The sequence below is a fragment of the Aquila chrysaetos genome, assembly GCF_900496995.4.
Source record: "Aquila chrysaetos chrysaetos chromosome W unlocalized genomic scaffold, bAquChr1.4 W_unloc_2, whole genome shotgun sequence".
Classification (NCBI taxonomy): domain Eukaryota; kingdom Metazoa; phylum Chordata; class Aves; order Accipitriformes; family Accipitridae; genus Aquila; species Aquila chrysaetos.
Window position 1 is genome coordinate 4,683,674 of NW_024470322.1, and position 22,473 is coordinate 4,706,146.

The 22,473-nt window shown below is 41.1% G+C and overlaps 1 protein-coding gene across 4 annotated transcripts in view; it reads left to right on the top strand.

Moving 5' to 3' along the window:
• Nucleotides 1-22,473, top strand: part of LOC121232957 (single-stranded DNA-binding protein 2-like) — a 204,359-nt gene that overhangs the window by 105,590 nt on the left and 76,296 nt on the right. The window lies entirely within an intron of this gene.

Genomic DNA, 22,473 nt, shown 5'->3' on the forward strand with positions numbered 1-22,473 from the left:
TTCTGTCACTGAAGGACTGGCTTGCTGGGGCAGGGCAGGGCAGAGTGGGAAAGGGAGAAAGCCTTGATTCTCTGCAAGCACTGTTCAACAATAGACAATACATCGGTGTGTTATCAACACTGTTTTAGCCACAAATCCAAAGCACAGCATCATACTGGCTGCTATGAAGAAAGTTACCTCCATCCCAGCCAGACCCAATATACTGTAACAATGAAATAATTTGCAAAAGGAACTGACCTTACAGTCCTGTAAATCTAGGTCCTTTTCCTTTCATCAGCTGTTACTACCTAAAGATCAGGCTACTAGGTTAAATTAAACAATTGAATATAGTACTGTTTCTATGGGACTTAATTATCTATTGTAACCTTACACTTTGCAGTTTTGTCAGCTTTTCCTTTGTGCTAAATATAATATCCCTCCCTTGGGAACTTTGTAGTGTTTGTGGAGACACTCTACCCACAGAAACTTGATAATTTTTGAGAAAACAGCAGAACTCCCTGGAGAACAAAAAAACTAGAGTTGTTTCCAGGGATTTGAAAACTTAGAAATGGCAGCAAAGGAAAAGAAATTGTAAGATAGATTAGCTTTAAATTTCTATATCTTGGCCATTGCTCAGAGGAAATCCCAATAAATGTTGCATTTTCCTCATTCCTTTAACAAAATATCACTTGGATGTAAACTTGCTATCTGGCAGCTCAGCTGCTGTCTTTTAGAAGTGGGTCTTATTTTGTCAAAATTCTCCAATTTAAGATTTAGAGAAGAAGAATGTTAGCTTTCCAGTACTTTATTGATTTGAATCTTATCATTATAGTGAGAGCTCTATAATTTCCCATCAAAAGTCTGTATTACCATTGCTAGCTTCCCCAGTGTAATATAGGCTATTTACCTGATGGTAGGGGACACAGCTAGAATGCTGGTTTGGTTTAGCCGTTTATAGTTTGTATTATGCCCCTGTAGCACAGCACTTTGGGGTCAGCCAGCTCTCTATAATTAACCAAGCTGGCTGGGAAATTATTAGGTTTTCTCTATCAGCATGAAGGGAAATGGTATCATAGAAATATAGGCTGTGGTCAGGAGGATGAAAGGGAAAATACCTCTGGCTGTCATAGTTTAGGTAGTTTAGGATGAAGACAAAACTTTATTTATTTATTTATTTTTATTTTTAGGGGTGTGTGTCTGAGTTTTGACTTTAGATACTTCACCTGCCTCAGAAAAGACCTGGGTCTGTAGTTCTTTCTCACCTGAGGAAATCGGCCAACTATCTTATGTTCCAATAGGCAGCACATTGCAAACACTCTGCTACCAGCCTATACATTATATAGTTCTTAGACTGCTGTAGTTTAACCTGGTCTTAAAGTAACTTTTAACAGCTTTATGTAGTGGGAATTATTAAGGTGACACATTAGTGCCTTTTGTTGCTCTCTTCCACTTGAGCAGAGCTAAGCTGGTTCTGTACTTTTCTTCCTACAAGCTTCTCAGTGTTAGGTGAGAGGAGGAAAACAGTTTTTTATGTATAGAGAAATATGCATCTTTAAGACTGACTGTAGTGGCTGCCTACATATGTACTGTGTGTATAATTCCATTATTTAAAAGCACTTTTAAAAAAGTAAAAAAATTTTGGTTTACTATCAATATTAGCATTTTCCCCTCAGATAGATACCCATATGGGTGTCCTGGTGGTCCACAGAAGGACAGGAAAGAGAGAAAGCCCAGTGGGATACCTGTTTGCATAAGGGGTCAGCATGTGTGAATCATTATTCTTACAAAAAAGGAGGTACCTTGACTCCACTTTATATGTCTAGAGTTTGTTGGCAGTGTGGAGGAATGGCCATAACTACCCTGAGCATTACAGCCATGGTGGAACCAGCTCTTTGAGTATGTCTCCTTCTTTCAGATGACTGTGGATGTGACGCCACTGTGAGATTTTGAGATTTCCCCTAATTTAGAGATTGGAGAAGCAATGCATCCTTTAAGTTTATGTGTTTACTCACACATTAATGTTTTAAAAGTCTTTAAAACTGAGTGCAAAGGGCTGTGCCTTTTCCTGCATTCTACTACATCAATGTGTGTACATTACTTAAAATAACTGTAATAATAAAATAAGCAAAAATCTACATAAAGATTAAGGTTTTCAAAGTATATTTAAAAGCTTTAATAGCTAGTTGTCCTGGTTTCAGCCCAGCCGGTAACAAAGGACCACGCAGCCGCTCGCTCAATCCTCCCGCCCCACTCCGGTGGGATAGGGAGGAGACGGAGGAGAGAAAAGAAAAAAAACTGGAACCTCGAGGGTTGAGATAAGGGCGGTTTACTGGGACAACACAAAAAAAAAGGTTACAACAACAACAACGGTACTAATGGAAGAGTATACAAAAAGAGTGATGCACAGTGCAACTGCTCAGCACCCGGAACCCGACGCTCCGCCACTTCCCCCACCGAAAGTTCAGAGAGAGCCCCTCCCCCCCGGCCCGCTCCCCATTTATATACTGGGCATGATGTCACATGGTATGGAATAGCTCCTTGGCTAGTTCAGGTCAGCTGCCCCGGCTATGCCCCCCCCACCTCCCAGGTTCCTGTAAAAATTAACTCTATCCCAGCTGAACCCAGGACATTATCCACCCCTTATTCTATACCATCTACATCATGCCCAGATCTTACCTTTTCCAATCAACCACTACCACTTTCCTTGTCTTATATATATATATATATGTATATGGACACCCCCCCCCCCACACACACACACAAATAGTATTCCCTTAGTCGATGGGTTATCCCTCCAATGTGTCCATCAATTTTATTTAGTCCATGACTTTGGGGCTCCATCTGTTGTAACAGTTCTTCAGGATAAGAGAGATGGTGTGAGGTGTTGGGTTGTTGTATGCTGCCTCTGGAACTTGTGGCTGGTACATTTGGTGCAACCCACACCCTTGGTCTGCAGGTCGAAGATGTTGATCTTGAGGAAATTGCTGGGCGCCAGTTCAAGTTCTGTCACTGTTTTACTTGGCTCAGTTTCTAAGTCCATCCTTCAGTCATTTGGGTAATTCTTATAGTAATACCCTTGATATGGCATATAGACACTATAGATACAATGACATACATTGGCAGGTTATTTAGCAGTTAAATATCATACAGCCTAGTTCACTGGCTATTCTCTCCCAAAATCAAATCTCCCTGAGGTACACATCGAACTTCCCCATCCTTCTGCATCACCCACCAGGTGTACCCAGGTCCTTGAGCAAAAACAACCCCTTGGATGGGTTTGTCTCTGCTTGAGGGAGGACTAACCCAGACTGTCTTTCCTAACATACTCCTCATGCACACTACAGGGACTTTATCCCCTTCCACAGTATGTGGAAGTCTTGGTTGGGCGGGGCCAGCCCGATTGGTGGATCCTCTAGTATTAACTAACCAGGTGGCTTTTGTTAAATGTGTATCCCAATGTTTGAAAGTTCCACCCCCCATTGCTCTCAATGTAGTTTTCAGCAGTCCATTGTATCGTTCGATTTTTCCGGAGGCTGGTGCGTGATAAGGGATGTGATATACCCACTCAATGCCATGTTCTTTGGCCCAGGTGTCTATGATGTTGTTTCGGAAGTGAGTCCCGTTGTCCGACTCGATTCTTTCTGGGGTGCCGTGTCACCATAAAACTTGCTCTTCAAGGCCCAGGATAGTGTTCTGGGCAGTGGCGTGGGACACAGGATATGTTTCCAGCCATCCAGTGGTTGCTTCCACCATTGTAAGCACATGGCACTTGCCTTGGCGGGTTCGTGGGAGTGTGATATAGTCAATCTGCCAGGCCTCCCACTGTTTATATTTCAGCCATCGCCCTCCATACGACAGGGGTTTTAGCCGCTTGGCTTGCTTAATTGCAGCACATGTTTCACATTCATGGATAACCTGTGCGATAGTGTCCATGGTCAAGTCCACCCCTCGATCACGAGCCCATCTATATGTTGCATCTCTTCCCTGATGGCCTGAGGCATCATGGGCCCACCGAGCCATAAATAGCTCACCCCTACGTTGCCAGTCCAGGTCCACCTGAGACACTTCAATCTTGGCGGCCTGATCTGCCTGCTGGTTCTTTTGATGTTCTTCAGTGGCCCGACTCTTGGGTATATGAGCATCTACGTGACGTACTTTTACCACTAGCTTCTCTATCCGAACAGCAATATCTTGCCACAGTGCGGCAGCCCAGATGGGTTTACCTCTGCGCTGCCAGTTGCTCTTCTTCCATTGCTGTAGCCACCCCCACAGGGCATTTGCCACCATCCATGAGTCAGTACAGAGATAGAGCACTGGACACTTTTCTCTTTCAGCAATGTCTAACGCTAGCTGGATGGCTTTCACTTCTGCAAACTGACTCGATTCACCTTCTCCTTCAGCAGTTTCTGCGACTTGTAGTGTAGGACTCCATACAGCAGCCTTCCACCTCCGACCCTTTCCCACAATGCGACAGGACCCATCAGTGAACAGGGCATATTGCCTCTCATTTTCTGGCAGTTTATTATACAGCGGGGCTTCTTCAGCACGCGTCACCTCCTCCTCTGGCGACATTCCAAAATCTTTGCCTTCTGGCCAGTCCGTGATCACTTCCACAATTCCTGGGCGACTGGGGTTTCCTATGCGAGCCCGTTGTGTGATCAGTGCAATCCACTTACTCCACGTGGCATCAGTCGTGTGATGTGTAGAGGAGACCCTCCCTTTGAACATCCAGCCCAGCACTGGCAGTCGGGGTGCTAAGAGGAGCTGTGTTTTAGTACCAACCACTTCTGAGGCAGCTCGAACTCCTTCATATGCTGCCAATATCTCTTTTTCAGTTGGAGTATAGCGAGCCTCGGATCCTCGATATCCTTGACTCCAAAACCCCAGGGGTCGACCTCGGGTCTCCCCGGGTGCTTTCTGCCAGAGGCTCCAGGTAGGGCCATTCTCCCCAGCTGCAGTGTAGAGCACATTTTTAACATCTTGTCCTGCCCAGACTGGCCCAAGAGCTACTGCATGAACAATGTCCCGCTTAATTTGTTCAAAGGCTTGCTGTTGCTCAGGGCCCCATTTAAAATCATTCTTCTTCCGGGTAACTTGGTAGAGAGGACTTACAATTTGACTGTAATTTGGAATATGCATTCTCCAAAAGCCCACAACACCTAAGAAAGCCTGTGTTTCCTTTTTATTAGTCGGTGGGGACATAGCTGCTATTTTGTGGATCACATCCATAGGGATCTGACGATGCCCGTCTTGCCATTTTACTCCTACGAACTGGATCTCCTGTGCAGGTCCCTTGACCTTCCTTTCTTTTATGGCAAAACCAGCTTTCAGAAGGATTTGGATTATTTTCTTCCCTTTCTCAAAAACTTCTTCTGCCTTGTTGCCCCATACAATGATGTCATCAATGTATTGCAGGTGCTCTGGAGCTTCACCTTTTTCCAGTGCAGCCTGGATCAGTCCATGGCAAATAGTGGGGCTGTGTTTCCACCCCTGGGGCAGTCGATTCCAGGTGTATTGGACGCCCCTCCAAGTGAAAGCAAACTGTGGCCTGCACTCCGCTGCCAAAGGGATTGAGAAAAACGCATTAGCAATGTCGATTGTGGCATACCACTTGGCTGCCTTTGATTCTAGTTCATATTGAAGCTCTAACATATCTGGCACAGCAGCGCTCAGCGGTGGCGTGACTTCATTCAGCCCACGATAATCTACTGTTAGTCTCCATTCCCCATTAGATTTGCACACAGGCCATATGGGACTATTAAATGGTGAGTGAGTCTTGCTGATCACTCCTTGGCTCTCCAATTGGCAAATCAGCTTATGGATGGGGATCAGGGAGTCTCGGTTGGTGCGATATTGCCGCCGGTGCACCGTCGTGGTAGCAATTGGCAGTTGTTTTCTTCAACCTTCAGCAACCCCACAACCGAAGGGTCTTGAGAGAGACCAGGCAGGGTAGACAGCTGTTCAATCTCCTCCGTCTCCAATGCAGCTATACCAAAGGCCCAACGGTACCCTTTTGGGTCCTTGAAATACCCCCTCCTGAGATAATCTATACCAAGGATGCACGGGGCCTCTGGCCAGTTGCAATGGGGTGTTTATGCCACTCATTCCCGGTTAGACTCACTTCAGCTTCCAATACGGTTAGCTCTTGGGATCCCCCTGTCACACCAGAGATACAGATGGGTTCTGTAGTTGTTCGGGAGTGAACTTCTAAGCCACTGGAGGTGAGAAGTTCTCTAGTAACCTGCCCATATCCTCCCACAAGCCGTGCCACCCATGAGTATCCAGCTTTGGGGCAGATCTCTGGGTGGTACTCTTAAAGAGCCTTTTTGTAGCCCTAAACAAGACCTGAAACATATTCAGGAGGCATAGCACTAACAGCACACTGGCTTGCGCATCCCAAGGATATTCAAAGTTCTCAAAAGCTGTTGTAATTAGTCGGAAGGAGAGAAGGGAGGCGAATGAACGGGGGGAAGTATCCCCCCCTAACTTCCCCATGGATTGGGTGTAATTACCAATAAAATCCTATAGAAGGTTCCCGAAGTATGGAAATGATATCACTGCCTCATACAGATACCAGCTTAACCTCATGACCAGTGATGTAATCATTTCACAAGTCGACATTGCCCAGTACAGCAAAATGATAATCCCAGTCACTCTCCCAGAGGTGAGAAACGTAACTACAGGCAATACATAGAGCATATAAGGACTTACAAAACGCCACCATGTAAACAAATGAATCAACATTGTGACTAACATCTATTTATCTAATATAAGGAATGCGTATGACAAATTTGTTTCACCACGCTCTAGCCAGATCTGTCGTTATCTCAACCTTTCATGCCCCACTTCCCCCACCAAAAGTCGAGAGCACCCCCCGGCCCGCTCCCCATTTATATACTGAGCATGATGTCACATGGTATGGAGTAGCTCCTTGGCTAGTTCAGGTCAGCTGCCCCAGCTATGCCCTCCCCCACCTCCCAGGTTCCTGTAAGAAATTAACTCTATCCCAGCTGAACCCAGGACACTAGTTAACCCTAAAATACTAAAGTTCTCATTATCACAGATATTCAGTCACCATACGGTGTAAAATAATTGGTTCCATGAAGAGAAGCATCTTAACATCATAAGGAATCTATAAGGCGTATGCTAGGAACTATCAGTCAGAGTTCTTTTCCTCATATGAGGTACTGTACTTTATTCCCAGAGAAATGAGGATTTTTAGTCTTTGTTAGATGAAAATATATCATGCTGGATCTAACAGTAGGAGAGAGGCAAGGCTGCTGCTGCTGCTCCATATCCTCAGGTCCAACCAGTAGTGAGGCTGAAGATGTATTCCCAGCAGACACACACACAGAGCACACATATATACATGGCTGGCCACACGGATTACAGACAGACACTCAGAGCACCCATGCTCCCCTCTCTGGCTGGAGAGGATGGAAGTCAACTAATGAGAATACATATACATGTATGTACAAGATGGATCCCTCCAGCCGCTGGGCTCAGACACTCAGTCTCCCCAGTTGCTGGCACCTGGACATATGAGCCCCTGAGGCTGCAGCCCTACTCCAGTTGCTGGTACAGACCATCACACACACACACACAGAGGCTGGCCAGGACTTTACAGGTCCCAATAACCAACCCCCCTGTGCTCCCACGCCTAGAGATACACAGGCACTATCACACCCAGAGCTGGCCCTTAGAGAACCACTCACCGTCTTGCTACCAGGCCACTTCACCATCTTGTCCAGCTTGACCTTTGCTAGCGATCACACACTGATTTGCACACTCATACTCACTCCAGTTGCTGGCATCACAGACACATGGGCATCTGACCCATGGGTATGACTCCAGTTGCTGGCACTCACACCCCCACACACATGGTGCCCTCACCCAGGAAAGAGTTAGAAAGGAATTTAATAAGGTAGGACAGACTGCAGTGATCAGGCATAGGGCATAGCCAGACAAGCATACTGACCAGCAGCCTATTTACCCACGACCAGCCCTATTTTCCCACACTTGTTCTCCCGCATATCACCTAAACCCCTCCCTTTTCCCGCCTTTGGTTCCTCCCCTAAACATCCCATAATAAGTCCTGTATGATCCTGAATTGCTTTTCCTCTGCATGCCATAATGTGTCCCACCCCTAGGCAGCGACCCCACTTAGTCTGAAAGGTCATGCTCCCGATGACTTGATGGGTTTCATGCCTGGACAATGGGGCTGATGGCTCTGCTGGGACAGCCCCTGGAGGGGCTTGGTACAAGGTGTTCATTCCTTGGGAGTCTGGGAGTCCTTGATTTGTGTTCTCATCTGCCATTGTGCCTCTGTGCTCCTCTGGGCTTGTGCAGATAGGCCTTTGATGGGCTGATGGCCCCTGTGATGGGCCTGGAAGGAGCCAGCAGGGTATTATTTGGGGTCCCCCTTCTGCTGTTGTCTTTCAGAGCTCCTTTGTGGGTGTGCAGATGGTTGGGGTTTTTTTAATATCCTAAATTTAAAAAATATATCTGTGATATCCAGACCATCGTTCCAGATGGAAAGTGCTTGAGAATATTTCAGACAGAATATTTCAAACACTGGAGCCCTTAGAAGAACATCTGAAAAGCCTTATACAGCCATGTCCCCTGAGCGCTGAGCCTTCTACCTCAGCTGTCCTTTGAGTATGGGACTGTTATCTCTCTTTTGAATACTAATATCCTCGTTTGAATACTGATATCCTATGAGGTAGCATGCAGGACTCCTGTTATTGTTAGACTATCCAAGATAATTACTTTATAATGAAGAGCTGTTAGCATAAAAATGTTAGGTGGTCTTAGACACAGTACTTAATTCTGATTTAACACTTAGAGATGTTAACTCTGTCCTCAAAATTTGCATTTATCCAAAGGTAGATGTTCAGTTAATGTAAGAAAAATTATATATTTTATAGGCTAGCTTTCAATTAGTTTTAACTTTATCGCATTTTTTCTTCAAATTGGCAAGACTTTTCTCAGACTCTAATGTTAAAGATTAAGCATCATAGCTGTTTTTGAAAATCCAAGCTACATGCATATGTCTCAAAAATCTTATGTAGTGGAGTATTTTATTATAAATGATGCAGTCTATACATTGCATGTAACATTTCAGTTAGTTAAACTAAAAATGCTTGAATATACAGAGGATTTTCACAAAGGCTAGCTTCAGTCTTGGTAAGGATGGTCTCCTTTGTAGTTGATGAAAAAAGATGTACTCCTCTATAGGATGACTTAGAGCAGCTTTCTCTTTGTGTTGGCTATAGAGGGAGCCTGAGGAGATGAGCCTCGCTGGACTAGTTAGTCTTGCATGGTAGCCATTCATAAAGGCTTCATTCAGTGTTATATGTAAATTGAGATATTCCAGCATATATCTCTATTTTTCAGATGCTTGTTATTTTGCTGAAAATGTTGGTCTTGTGCTGACACTTCTGCTTGTGAAATTAACTTCAGGAAGTTTATAGAACAGCTTCACTCTTAAGAAAAATAATGAAATCTGCAAGAATAATAAAATAGGTGGGTTTTTTTTAATTCCAATTACTCAATGGCTTAAAATTACTACATACTTGTTATGGAATTAAGGATTTATGGTTCAACACCCATATACATGAGAAATACCACTAATTTTAAAGTTGCAAAATTCAGGCTTGAGACTTTAAAGAAAAGTATATATTGGTATTGTGTTACACACCACTAACTCTATTGAGAATAGAGCTAATGTTCAAAAAACCAAACGGTTTCTTCAGCATGTACCATCTACGAAAATTTGGTGTCAGTATTAAAATATCTGTAAAGTAAGTCACACATTTTTTGTTTTTTGGACAGAGCAATATTTACAACATGGTCTTAAAAAAGACAGAGATATATCTGTAGTTAGTATTTTAGTAGCAGTTATTAAAGAGTAATACATATCAAGATACAAAGGTCCAAACAACACCTGAATGTACTCTTTCTTGAGCAGAGGAGCAGTTTCATCATGATGTGAATTCTGCAGTTCAACTCCTTCTGAAATATCATTTAGATTTCTATCTGTATGCTTTCTTTTTCAGCCTACTACTGAAACGGGGAGCCAAAGGAACCTTAGTAGATATAGTAGATATATGGATGTAGATAGGAACTGTTTAATAATTATCTAGCTTATAGTGAAGTTAAAGAAATTTCAATAGAGGTAGACATGGCCCAAGGGGATGAGAAGTGATGCTTAATGTTTGCATTGTTGAGGCTGGCTGGGACAGGAGATAGTCCCTGATAAGAAGCAGCAGTCGACCCCAAGAACCAGCCAAGACCGGCCTTGTGACTTCTTGGAACTAATTTTAATATGAAGCGGGGATAGATCATGCCTATGTATAGGCATACTGCGAAATAAATTTGAAGTGAACTGCCGAGTCAGGCGCGCACAACTTTTTGGTGGGACTACCCCCCGTGCTGCCCAGCGTTGAATGAACATACCTACTTTACAATCTCACTGATTGTGGAGTCTGTTTTCTGCACGTCACTACCTATAGAGACAAAAATCCAATTTGGATAGAGAAGGAATTACTGAGATTGGCTGTGATTTTTTTTCTGAAGTTATACAGATATTGCCAAGACTGCTGAATCACTCCTAGGAGACCTAAGGATAACCTCAAACCTCTCTAATTTCCATTTCATATTCAAAATTCAGGCTTTCAACATACTTTTTTCACATAATTATTCATAGCATATTTGCTCTTTTGTGTTTCATGACTTAGAGAAAACAGAGAACTGTAGAGAAACTTTAATCTTACCATTATTAATACCTATATTTTTAAAAGGGGAGAGCACTTGACTATTGTGTGGAGCGCAGTGGTATCAAAACCAGACTACAATAGCATAGCAATCTTAAAATCTTTGAAAAATAAAATGGGTTTAATAATTGGCTTAATTAAATGATTTAACAAAAGTGTAACATTGTTGTTCCACAAGCAGGGTTCAGTACCCGGTGTGCAATGAGCCAATCTTACACACAGAGCCGAGATATTTATTTATTTCATATCTGTGCAGAGATGGGTGCCAGGTGGTGACTCCACAAAGCTGGCATGCCACACCAAAGAATTACAATATATTTATTCTGTTACATGATTAGTAAAAACCCGCCTAAATTTACATTCATTGGTTAGTAGTCACCCTCTCATCTACTATTGGTCAGTTATATTTAAATTAGCCTTGCTTGCTATGTAAATTAGCACGCATGCTCCTTGCAAGGGGGGGGGGCAAGTTCTTCCAGCCTTGAACTGAGTGGGTGGTTGTGATCTCCCCCTGCTGCCTTTACCTTTCCCTTAGTTCATGCTTCTTTGGCAATCATCTGGCCTTCCATGCCTTCTGGGTCAGGATGTATCCTTTTATCAGTCTTTAGTTCCCTCTTCAAGGACATAGTCGTTAGCAAAGCATGCATAGTTTATACAAAGTAATCAGGCTTGCATAGTGAAGCTATCAAGTGAGTAGTGGTCCTCCTTAAAGGACAATGCATCATGTTTAACCCTGAATTGCACCACTGCTAGGCCATAACTCAAACATATGACTACAACATGAGTCAGTGGGATAGCATTTGGTATTTCAGTTCTGTACATAGATATACATTATTAAATAGGAAAGTGCTTGGAATTAAGCTGAAATAAATGCCCTTATTTCAGTAGAAAATTGTCTGAAAACACTTGAAATATTACTCTTCATTTTTATATTTTCATAAAAAATAGGAAAAGACAAGTATTCAGCTTTTAAGTATAGTTCTGTTCAGTTCTAAAACAGAATAGACAATAATTTGGTAGTTTAGTGTATTTCTATATTTAAAACACAAGTTATTTTTGCACTTTATTTTATGAAAAAAAACCCAACATTCTGTTGATACCTTTGTGTAATAGCAATTTTTAATAACTTTCAATAAATAGTAAAGGTTTATTTTAAAATAGCTTTTCTTTATAATCATACTTTAGAGAAATCCTACACGGGAAATTGTGTTATAAATAATCCAAGGGAAGAAGAGCTAAGAGATAGGACTGAAATGCTGTCTTTGCACAGGACTTTGAAATCTTTTTATTCATTGACAGCAAAGGTTTCCTTAAAAATCTTTTCTGTTATACTTAATGGTTTATTTCCAAACTAATATATAGTTTTCAGTTCTGTAATACAATTTCACTATATCAGCTAAGTAGAATGAAAACCCCAGATTGGACACTGGGATACAGTAAAGCAAAGTATAATCCTACTTCAGATACAGGGAAGCTCTACTTACAGCAAGGTTGTTTTGGGGGTAGGATTACTACATGGGGAGAGAATAATTATCTTTTAGGCAGATGTATTCCCAGAGTATACCATATTAGTGAACAGCTTTGATACTTCGAAGTAAACTGACTCAAACCCAATTTTTTTCAGAACATGAAATGTGATTCTTTTCCTTCTGATAACAGATCTATAACTTGGTGTCGTGGTTTAACCCCAGCCAGCAACTAAGCACCACACAGCCGCTCACTCACTCCCCCCCACCCAGTGGGATGGGGGAGAAAATCGGGAAAAGAAGTAAAACTCATGGGTTGAGATAAGAACTGTTTAATAGAACAGAAAAGAAGAAACTAATAATGATAATGATAATGATAACACTAATAAAATGACAACAGTAATGTTACCGAAAAGCTCGGAATGAAGAACTTATCAACACCAATTTAGTGTAGATAAGCAGACACTTCTTTATTGACGGCCGGGTGCGTGGGCGAGTCCTCTCACGAACCACGCACACCTGTCACCAAAACAATACACTTTATATTAAGACTTATTGATACATATTCATTAGATTTCCAAGAAAAGTTATACATATTCATTAAACTTCTGGGAAATCATTAGCATATGTGAATATCTTTTACGCAGGCGCAGTGAAGGTCTCTCCGAGGCGTGGTAAGTCTTGGAGGCGGGTAGCTTTTGACCAGGAGGTGTGTTTTGGTATTATAATGAAGCAAAGTTCGTCTAGAGTTTATGATTTCTTCATCGATGTTATGGCAACAGGTGCAATCCATCCTTTTTGACAGTAGCTATGCGGTTATCTCTAACGGCTCTAGCCAGGGACCTTCCAGGAGCCTTGTACCGCACATTCTATCTTTGGGGATCGGCTGCTGCGTTCCAAACAGGCCGCTGTCAGGTAACGTACTGACAACTCTTACACCACCCCGTTGTCAGGTATTTCTTTATCTTGTTATTTAAGTACTAAATGTTCCTACTAGATGAATTTAGCCAATTTCTCCGGCCTTGATACGGGGCTATACAGGGGATTTTGCAGCAGACACTGGTTGGTGGTTAAATATATAAAACACAACATACATATGATTTTGCTAAAATATTAAAACTAAATATGATTAATTCTAACTAATAACAAATTAATGACAAATCAGTAACATTTCCCCCCTTTGAAAGTGTTGAAAATTATTTCAATACTTTCACATCATCTATCTAATATTTATTTATTATTATTCTGAGAGTCAATATTTGTTTCGGCATATACTGGTGGTGGACTGCATTCTGGTGGAACAATTGGAACCTTTCTCATGATCATGCAATTTACTGTAATTCTATTGGTAAATTGTTTCTTCAGACAAGCATATAGTAGCATGATCATCAAAAAGACAATTAGTAACAGAAACAGAGTTTTGATTATCGACCGTAACCAAGAGTTCAGATTCCATCCTAATCTACTAAAATTTTTTTTTAACTAATCTTTTGACATATCTTCTCGAATAGTTTCAGTTAATTTGAGATCATTTTTGAATGTTCTACACAAGCAGCCATACTTTAAGGCTATAGCTAAAGGAGGAATTCTTTCGATTGCTGGGTCTTTAGTACTATAATAATAAATTTTTTTTTTTTCACATCTCCACTAAGATACTAAATTTTCTTTTTTTTTTTTTTTCATAATGAACTGCCTCTGTCGTCTACTGATGGCTAGGTTGTATTTAGTCACTGGCCTTTGTTTGCAATAGGTGGCTTTGTTTCTATGTTCTAGGGTAAATTCATAGTTAAAATTTTCCAAAGAATAGATTCCCCCACTGCTCTTGGTATCGGCAAACAAGCAGTAATTTGGGTAACATTTTGCAAGCTGGCAAATCTTTTAATCAATCTTAACATCAAATTTTCTTCAGACATTTTTTTTTCAGGAATGCCAATCAATTGTTTTGTTTCTACTTGTCTTTTGTTCCTGATTATCAAATCAGTCTGGGTTTCCACTATCATTATCTGCCGAACTAATATAAAAAGAACAAACACAAACAGATATGAAAAAATTAGACATGTTTCAGAGTCAGTTTTAAAGTCTTTGGATTCCGGCTAATAATCTTTCATGGAGTAGGTGCCTTCTTCACTTGAGTGTAGTGTATCTAAACATCCGATTCTGTAATTTTAATAGCTGTGAAGGTGGTTAACAGTATCTGGAAGGGTCCTTTTTAACGTCCCTGCAGGGGTTTGGAAGTCCACGTTTTCACATAGACATAGTCTCCTGGTTGTAAGTCATGCACTGGAACTTCCAGGGATAATGGTTTATTCTACACCACTGCTCTCCGAATTGCAGTCAAAGTTTTTCCTAAGGAAAGCAAATAGTTATACACATCTTGTTTTCCTTTTACCTGCATGTTCGGGTTTGGTTCTGGAGATTCATAAGGTTTCCCATACAATAATTCATAAGGACTGACTGAGGTTCCACTCTTTGGCTGTATTCTGATTCGTAATAATGTCAATGGAAGTGTTTGAGGCCATTTTAAATTAGTCTCTTGACAAATTTTGCTTATTTGTCTTTTAAAGGTTTGATTCATTTTTTCTACTTTCTCACTGGATTGTGGCCTCCATGGGGTATGCAAATCCCATGTGATACCCAGAATTTTGTTAACATTTTGGACCACTTCTGCAACAAAGTGTGGACCTCTGTCAGAAGAAATTCCAATAGGAACTCTAAACCTTGGAATTATTTCTCGTAGTAACCATTTTACTACTTCCTTTGTTCGTGTGGAACAACAGGGAAAAGTTTCTGGTCATCCTGTAAAAGTATCAACCTCCACCAGGATGTACTGATACCCATTCTGTCTAGGTAGTTCTGAAAAATCTACTTGCCAATAGTCTCCAGGCTCTGTACCAGATTTTATTCGACCCATTTGAACCTTTTTCCTGATTATTGGATTATTTTTCAAACATACTTCACATTTTGCAGTTATTATTTTAGCTATTCTTAACATTCTGAGTGATACCACTTGTTTTTGTAAGGAAGTTACTAAGGCCTCTGTTCTCCGGTGACACTCCTGATGCTTTGTTTGAATTATTTTTCTCATCAAAAAGGGTGTAACTATTACCTGTCTTTTAGGTGTTACTCACCATCCGGCTAGGTTTTTCTTAGCATTTAATAATTGACCTAGCTTATCATCCTCCTCTGAGTATTTTGGTTCTTCCCTAGGGAGAGTTACTGTTTTGGAGGGAATTAATGCTATTTGCAATGCTCGTTTTTTTGTTACCTTTCTTGCTGTTTGGTCGGCTAAATTATTTCCAGTGATTTCTTTTGTGTTTCTAATTTGATGTGCTTTACAGTGTATGATTGCTACTTGATCTGGTTTCTGAACTGTTTGTAATAATTGTAAAATTTCATCTTGGTGTTTAATATTTGATCCCTGGGAGGACAATAATCTTCTTTCTTTCCACAATGCTGCATGGACATGTACCACTCCAAAAGCATACTTTGAATCTGTCCAAATATTTACTTTCTTCTCCTCGCTTAGTTCTAAAGCTCGAATCAAAGCAATAAGTTCCGTTTTCTGAGCTGAGGTGGTACTTGGTAATGCTTCTGCTTCTATAACTGTGGTGTCTGTTGTTACCGCATATCCAGCGTATCGAACTCCTTGCTCTATAAAGCTGCTACCATCTGTATACAGTTCTCAGTCCAGTCGCTCCAATGGTACATCCTTCAAATCTTCACGACTGGAATAAACATACTCAATAGCAGCCAGGCAATCATGTTCCAATTGTCCTTTTTCCTGTATGGAACTTAAAAACACAGCTGGATTTGCCAGGTTAGTTGTTTTTAAAATTACATCATCTTGTTAATATTACTTGGTACTTCATCATTCTGCTCGGAGATAGCTAGTGTCCCCCCTTTTGTTCTAGAACAGTTTTCACCATGTGTGGGACATAGACTGTTATTGTTTTTCCCAAAGTCAATTTCCGAGGTTCTTGTATAATCATCACTGTTGCAGCCACTGTTCTAAGACAATTTGGCCACCCTTTACTCACTGTGTCCAGTTGTTTGGAGAAGTAGCCAACTGGTCGTTTCCAGCTCCCCATCTTCTGGGTTAACACACCAAGTGTCAGGTGTTGTCTTTCATGAACGAACAGCTGAAAACCTTTAGTTAAATCAGGGAGGCCTAAAGCAGGTGTTAACATTAAAGCGCGTTTTAACTCTGTAAAGGCCCTTTGCTGTTTTGGACCCCACACAAAGGAAGAGTTCTTTTGGGCCTCATATAACGGTTTAGCTATTAGACCGTAGTTCATGATCCAAAGACGACACCACCCTGCCATTCCCAAGAACGCTCTAAGTTCATGGATATTTTTCGGCTCAGGTATACTACAGATGGTTTCTTTGCGATCTTTTCCCAATTGTCTCTGCCCTTTCGAAATCTCAAAGCCCAGATATATCACAGTCTGACATGCTATTTGAGCTTTCTTCCTGGATAACTTGTACCCATTTAGTCCCAGAAAATTCAAGACATCAATGGTTACCTGTATGCAGGTAGATCTTTCTTCTGTAGCAATCAATATGTCATCCACATATTGTAGAAGTAAATGTTCAGGTCTTGGTTTGTCCCGTTTCCAGACTTCAAGCTCTTTTGCCAGCTGGTTTCTAAAAATTGTCGGGCTATTTTTAAATTCTTGGGTTAGTCTTGTCCATGTCAGCTACATCTTTCGTCCAGTTTGTGGATTTTCCCATTCGAAAGCAAACAACTTTCTGCTTTCCTTCTCCAAGGGTATGTAAAAGAAAGCATTTTTTAGATCAAGCACTGTAAACCACTGATGAGTCTCCTTTAACGCTGTTAACAATGTATAAGGATTTGCAACTACAGGATATATGTCTTTGGCTATTTGATTCACTGCTTTCAAATCTTGCACTAACCTGTATTCTCCCGAGGGTTTTCTAACTGGTAAAATAGGAATATTATATTCAGATTCACATTCCTCCAAAATTTTATACTTCAAAAATTTGTCAATCAATTTTTTTTTAACTCTTGTTTAACTTCTGGTTTAATTGGGTATTGTTTAATTTTTACTGTTCTTGCATCTTTTTTTTTTTTTTAGATCTCTTTTTTACAGGTGCTGTTAATTTTGATTTACCAGGAATATCTGTTTCCCACACTGTAGGGATCACTGCAAAATCTACCTCTGGTGGAATTTCCTGCTCCTCCACTTTTTCTTGTATCATTAGGATTTCTCCTGTTTTTGACTCGGGTATCTTCAAAAAGAGTTCTCCTTTCTTAAAAACAATTTGTGCATTTAATTTAGATAACAAATCCTTTCCTAACAAGGGTATCGGGCATTCTGGTACATACAAAAATTAATGTGTAATTATTTTATTTCCAAATTTCATATCCAGAGGTTGCAGGAATGGTCTGTTTTCTTCTTTCCCTGTTGCTCCTATTATGTTTGCCGTTTTTGTTCCAATTTTTCCTTTATAAGTATTTAATACCAAAAATGTGTCGCTCCTGTATCTATTAAAAATTTGACTTCTTTTTCTCTCAGCTTCATTGTAACCAGAGGCTCAGCTGGGTTCCCCTCCGGTCCCCTTCATTTATCTAAAATCATCAATCTGGCTACCTCCTTCTGAATATTTCCTCCTGAACACTGCACATTTTTAGGACAATCTTTTCTCCAATGTCCTTCCTCCTGACACAAAGCACACTGATTTACTCCTAAGGGGGTGTTAAAATTCCGATTGCTAAAATTCATAAATCTTCTCCGCCCACTGTCACTTCGTCCTCTTCCTCTACCTCGTCTTCTGTCTGTTGTTCCTGTCATTACGGCCAGTAATCTATTTTCTCTGATTTTCCTTTCCTCTTTTTCCCTGTTATTATATACTTTCCATGTTGTCTCCAACATTTTATTCAAACTCCTTGAATCCTCTCCCTCCAGCTTCTGAAGTTTCTTTCTTATGTCTGGTGCCGACTGCCCTATAAAAATCAAAGCCAACTGTATCTGAGCCGCCTCTGTTTCTACTCTTAAATCAGTATATTTTCTGGCAGCTTCCTTCAATCTTTCCAGAAACACTGAGGGAGATTCATTCTTATCTTGCCTCTCCTCATATAATTTAGACCAATTCAAAGATTTAGGCATAGCATGTTTAACTCCATATAAAATCCATTTCTGATACCGACTCAGCCTTTCTCTATGTTCTACTTTATTTGGATCCCACTGCGGATCCCCAGACGGAAAATTCTGCTCTAAGGTTCCACCTATTGTCCCACTCAATACAGCCACTTCTGCCTGTGCTTTGCCAGTTTTTAGTACCATTTGCTTTTCTGTATCATCCAACAAATTATCCAAGATCACCTGTAAATCACTCCAGTCTGGATTCTGCGTTCTAATTATAGTATCCACTACTCTGCCAACTCTCTCAGGATCTTCTCTATATACTCCAGCTGCCTGCTTCCAAGCCATCAAGTCCACACCCGAAAAGGGCACCTTTACATACACTGGTCTATTGTTACTAACTCCCTGCCTCAAGGGAGCTATTGTTTGTGCCTGCTGTCGGGTCCTTCGAGAAATGGGGGTATGAATCACAACTTCAGACGGTCCTTCCCCTGCATTCTCTATTCCACTGCTTTCTGGTTCTTCCATCTGTTCCCTATGCTCTAACTCCCAATTCCTTCCTCTCCTGGGAGGGGATATATCCAACTCTGGCCCTTCATCCTCTTTGGGGGCAATATCACATGTCAGACAACATTTCTTCTCTTTCTTATTATCAAAAGTTATAGCCATTACCAAATTGTCCCTACTAACTAGCTTGCACTCATTCTGCCAATCTCGTCTCTGCCTTAAGTAAAAAAAATAAATCCACATAAGGTACTTCACTCCATTTCCCCTCTCTTCTACAAAACAACATTAACTGCAGAATGGTGTTATAATTCAGTGTCCCATTCACGGGCCACCTTTCCTGATCCTCCAATGTATACAGAGGCCACCAATGATTACAATAGTCAATCATTTGATTTTTTACGTAAATCATCATACAATTCACCCCAATGTGCCAACAAACATCCCAACGGAGATGTTTTTGGTATCTTTCCATCAGTGGACAAATTTCCCATACTCTTACTCTTAAATAATTTGGCAAATGCCATTATGTTTATACCCAATACCAAATATCTATTAAATATATAACAAATATCAAAAATCAATAATCAATTATCAGATGTTGAATACCAAATATCAAATGCCAAGTATCAAATACAAAGTTTCAAATACCAAATACATATATCAAACACCAAATATTAAATAAATACAAATAACAATTGTTGCCAGGTAATGGAGTCCACCTACTTGCCCAGGGCACAGACAAAGCCGACTTCCCTAAGCAAGAGTCATAACCAATATCCCCTGGCAAAATTATTAACCAGCAAATATATTCACACTTTATAACTTCCAACCTCAATAAGAGACACTACAATCGTTGCCAAGACTCACTTCATGCTCAATTGCACATCCCACACTTACAACACTCACGATACTTCCAAGTACACAATATATCTCACTTTTTTTTTTTCCTTTTTTTTCCTTTTTTTCTTTCTTTCTTTTTGGTTTGTTTTTTTTTTTTTTTTTTTTTCTTTAGAATTTGGGACTCGAACCCAAAATTTCCAAAATGCTTTTGAAGCTGGGACTCTAACCCAGAATCCTCAAAAGTTGTGGGACTCTAACCCACTCCCAAATTGTCCAACCCAGCAATAGCTTTCGCTTATGTCTTACGGGCAGACGCCTAGGCTTCTACTTCCTTCAGGATCCTTTTGTCCAACCTTGCGCAGCTTTCGCCGCGTCTTGACAGGCAGACGATACCGGTGGGACTCTAACCCACTCGGGGGGACTCTAACCCCAAACAATACCGGTGGGACTCTAACCCACTCGGGGGGACTCTAACCCCAAACAATACCGGTGGGACTCTAACCCACTCGGGGGGACTCTAACCCCAAACAATACCGGTGGGACTCTAACCCACTTGGGGGGACTCTAACCCCAAACAATACCGGTGGGACTCTAACCCACTATCCTTAATATTTAAAAGAAGTGTCTTACCAAAATCCAGGGGACGTCGCAAAGAGCCTTATGGATCGGGGATCGATGGGTATCCCCGAGAAATCCTCGGTGCCGGCAGGAACCGATCGGTCCCCGACTCCTCCGGTCTCTCTCAGCGAGGTCCCATCTGGGTCGCCAAAACTGTTACCGAAAAGCTCGGAATGAAGAACTTATCAACACCAATTTAGTGTAGATAAGCAGACACTTCTTTATTGACGGCCGGGTGCGTGGGCGAGTCCTCTCACGAACCACGCACACCTGTCACCAAAACAATACACTTTATATTAAGACTTATTGATACATATTCATTAGATTTCCAAGAAAAGTTATACATATTCATTAAACTTCCGGGAAATCATTAGCATATGTGAATATCTTTTACGCAGGCGTAGTGAAGGTCTCTCCGAGGCGTGGTAAGTCTTGGAGGCGGGTAGCTTTTGACCAGGAGGTGTGTTTTGGTATTATAATGAAGCAAAGTTCGTCTAGAGTTTATGATTTCTTCATCGATGTTATGGCAACAGGTGCAATCCATCCTTTTTGACAGTAGCTATGCGGTTATCTCTAACGGCTCTAGCCAGGGACCTTCCAGGAGCCTTGTACCGCACATTCTATCTTTGGGGATCGGCTGCTGCGTTCCAAACAGGCCGTTGTCAGGTAACGTACTGACAACTCTTACACCACCCCGTTGTCAGGTATTTCTTTATCTTGTTATTTAAGTACTAAATGTTCCTACTAGATGAATTTAGCCAATTTCTCCGGCCTTGATACGGGGCTATACAGGGGATTTTGCAGCAGACACTGGTTGGTGGTTAAATATATAAAACACAACATACATATGATTTTGCTAAAATATTAAAACTAAATATGATTAATTCTAACTAATAACAAATTAATGACAAATCAGTAACAGTAATAATAAAAGGATTGGAATATACAAATGATGCACAGTGCAATTGCTCACCACCCGCCGATCGACGCCCAGTTAGTCCCTGAGTGGCGATTCCCCCACCCCCACTCCCCCCAGTTTATATACTAGATGGGACGTCACATGGTATGGAATACCCCGTTGGCCACTGTGGGTCAGCTGCCCTGGCTGTGTCCCCTCTCAACTTCTTGTGCCCCTCCAGCCTTCTTGCTGGCTGGGCATGAGAAGCTGAAAAATCCTTGACTTTAGACTAAACATTACTTAGCAACAACTGAAAACATCAGTGTTATCAACATTCTTCTCATACTGAATGCAAGACATAGCACTATACCAGCTACTAGGAAGACAATTAACTCTATCCCAGCTGAAACCAGGACACTTGGATATTAATAGAATTATTATTATAGTTGACTACATTTTTTTTATTACTCATAATGATATACAAGATGGAGCGAACAGAATTACAATTTCAGAATCCAAGTCAAACTGTTACCTGATCAGAAAGTAACTCCCGAAACACACAAAGTATGTTTCAAGAGGAGACATTGCTTTATTCTGAGCAGGGTACAAGGTGGAAGATTTCCACAAATCAAGCACACCTACTGAGGTTTTCAGTCCATACTCGTACACTACAGTTAAAACACCACGCCTATCTAATACATATGTTCCACCTAACTATTGCATATTCATTATGTTGAACAAGCATGACGTGTTGTTCTCTTGAGCAATCATCCCAGAGTCTTCTACACCTGCGCAGGGGTCTCTGGTGGTCTTTGATGGTCCTTTGGGGAAGAATACCCCTACTCCTTTTGTCCTTTTATGGTCATGCATCATCTGAGGACACCAGGGTCTTTGTTTCTCTTGCCAACCCCTTGTTTCTCAATGCCGGAGGAGGATGTATGTCCTTAACTAGCAAGTCTGTGACTCTTTAAGCATCCTCTATTGTAAGCAGAATCTTAAACTAGATAAGCTTTACCTTGAGTACACATAATCTAAACAGTCCTTGAATAGCAAACATACCACACTTCTCATGGTTTAGTTGGTTTTTTTTTCTTTAAGCTATCACTGCCTTCTTATTTGTTAATCAGTCTTTTGAAGGCTTGAGGCAACAAAACTGTAAGGAGTTACAATTTGATAAAAACTGAGCAGTTATAAATACCTTTTACAATTACACTTTTAAGACTATTACTGCAGTGTGAGTGCCTTTCTGTTACAGAACAGAAATTAAACATTGTAGATCTATATAT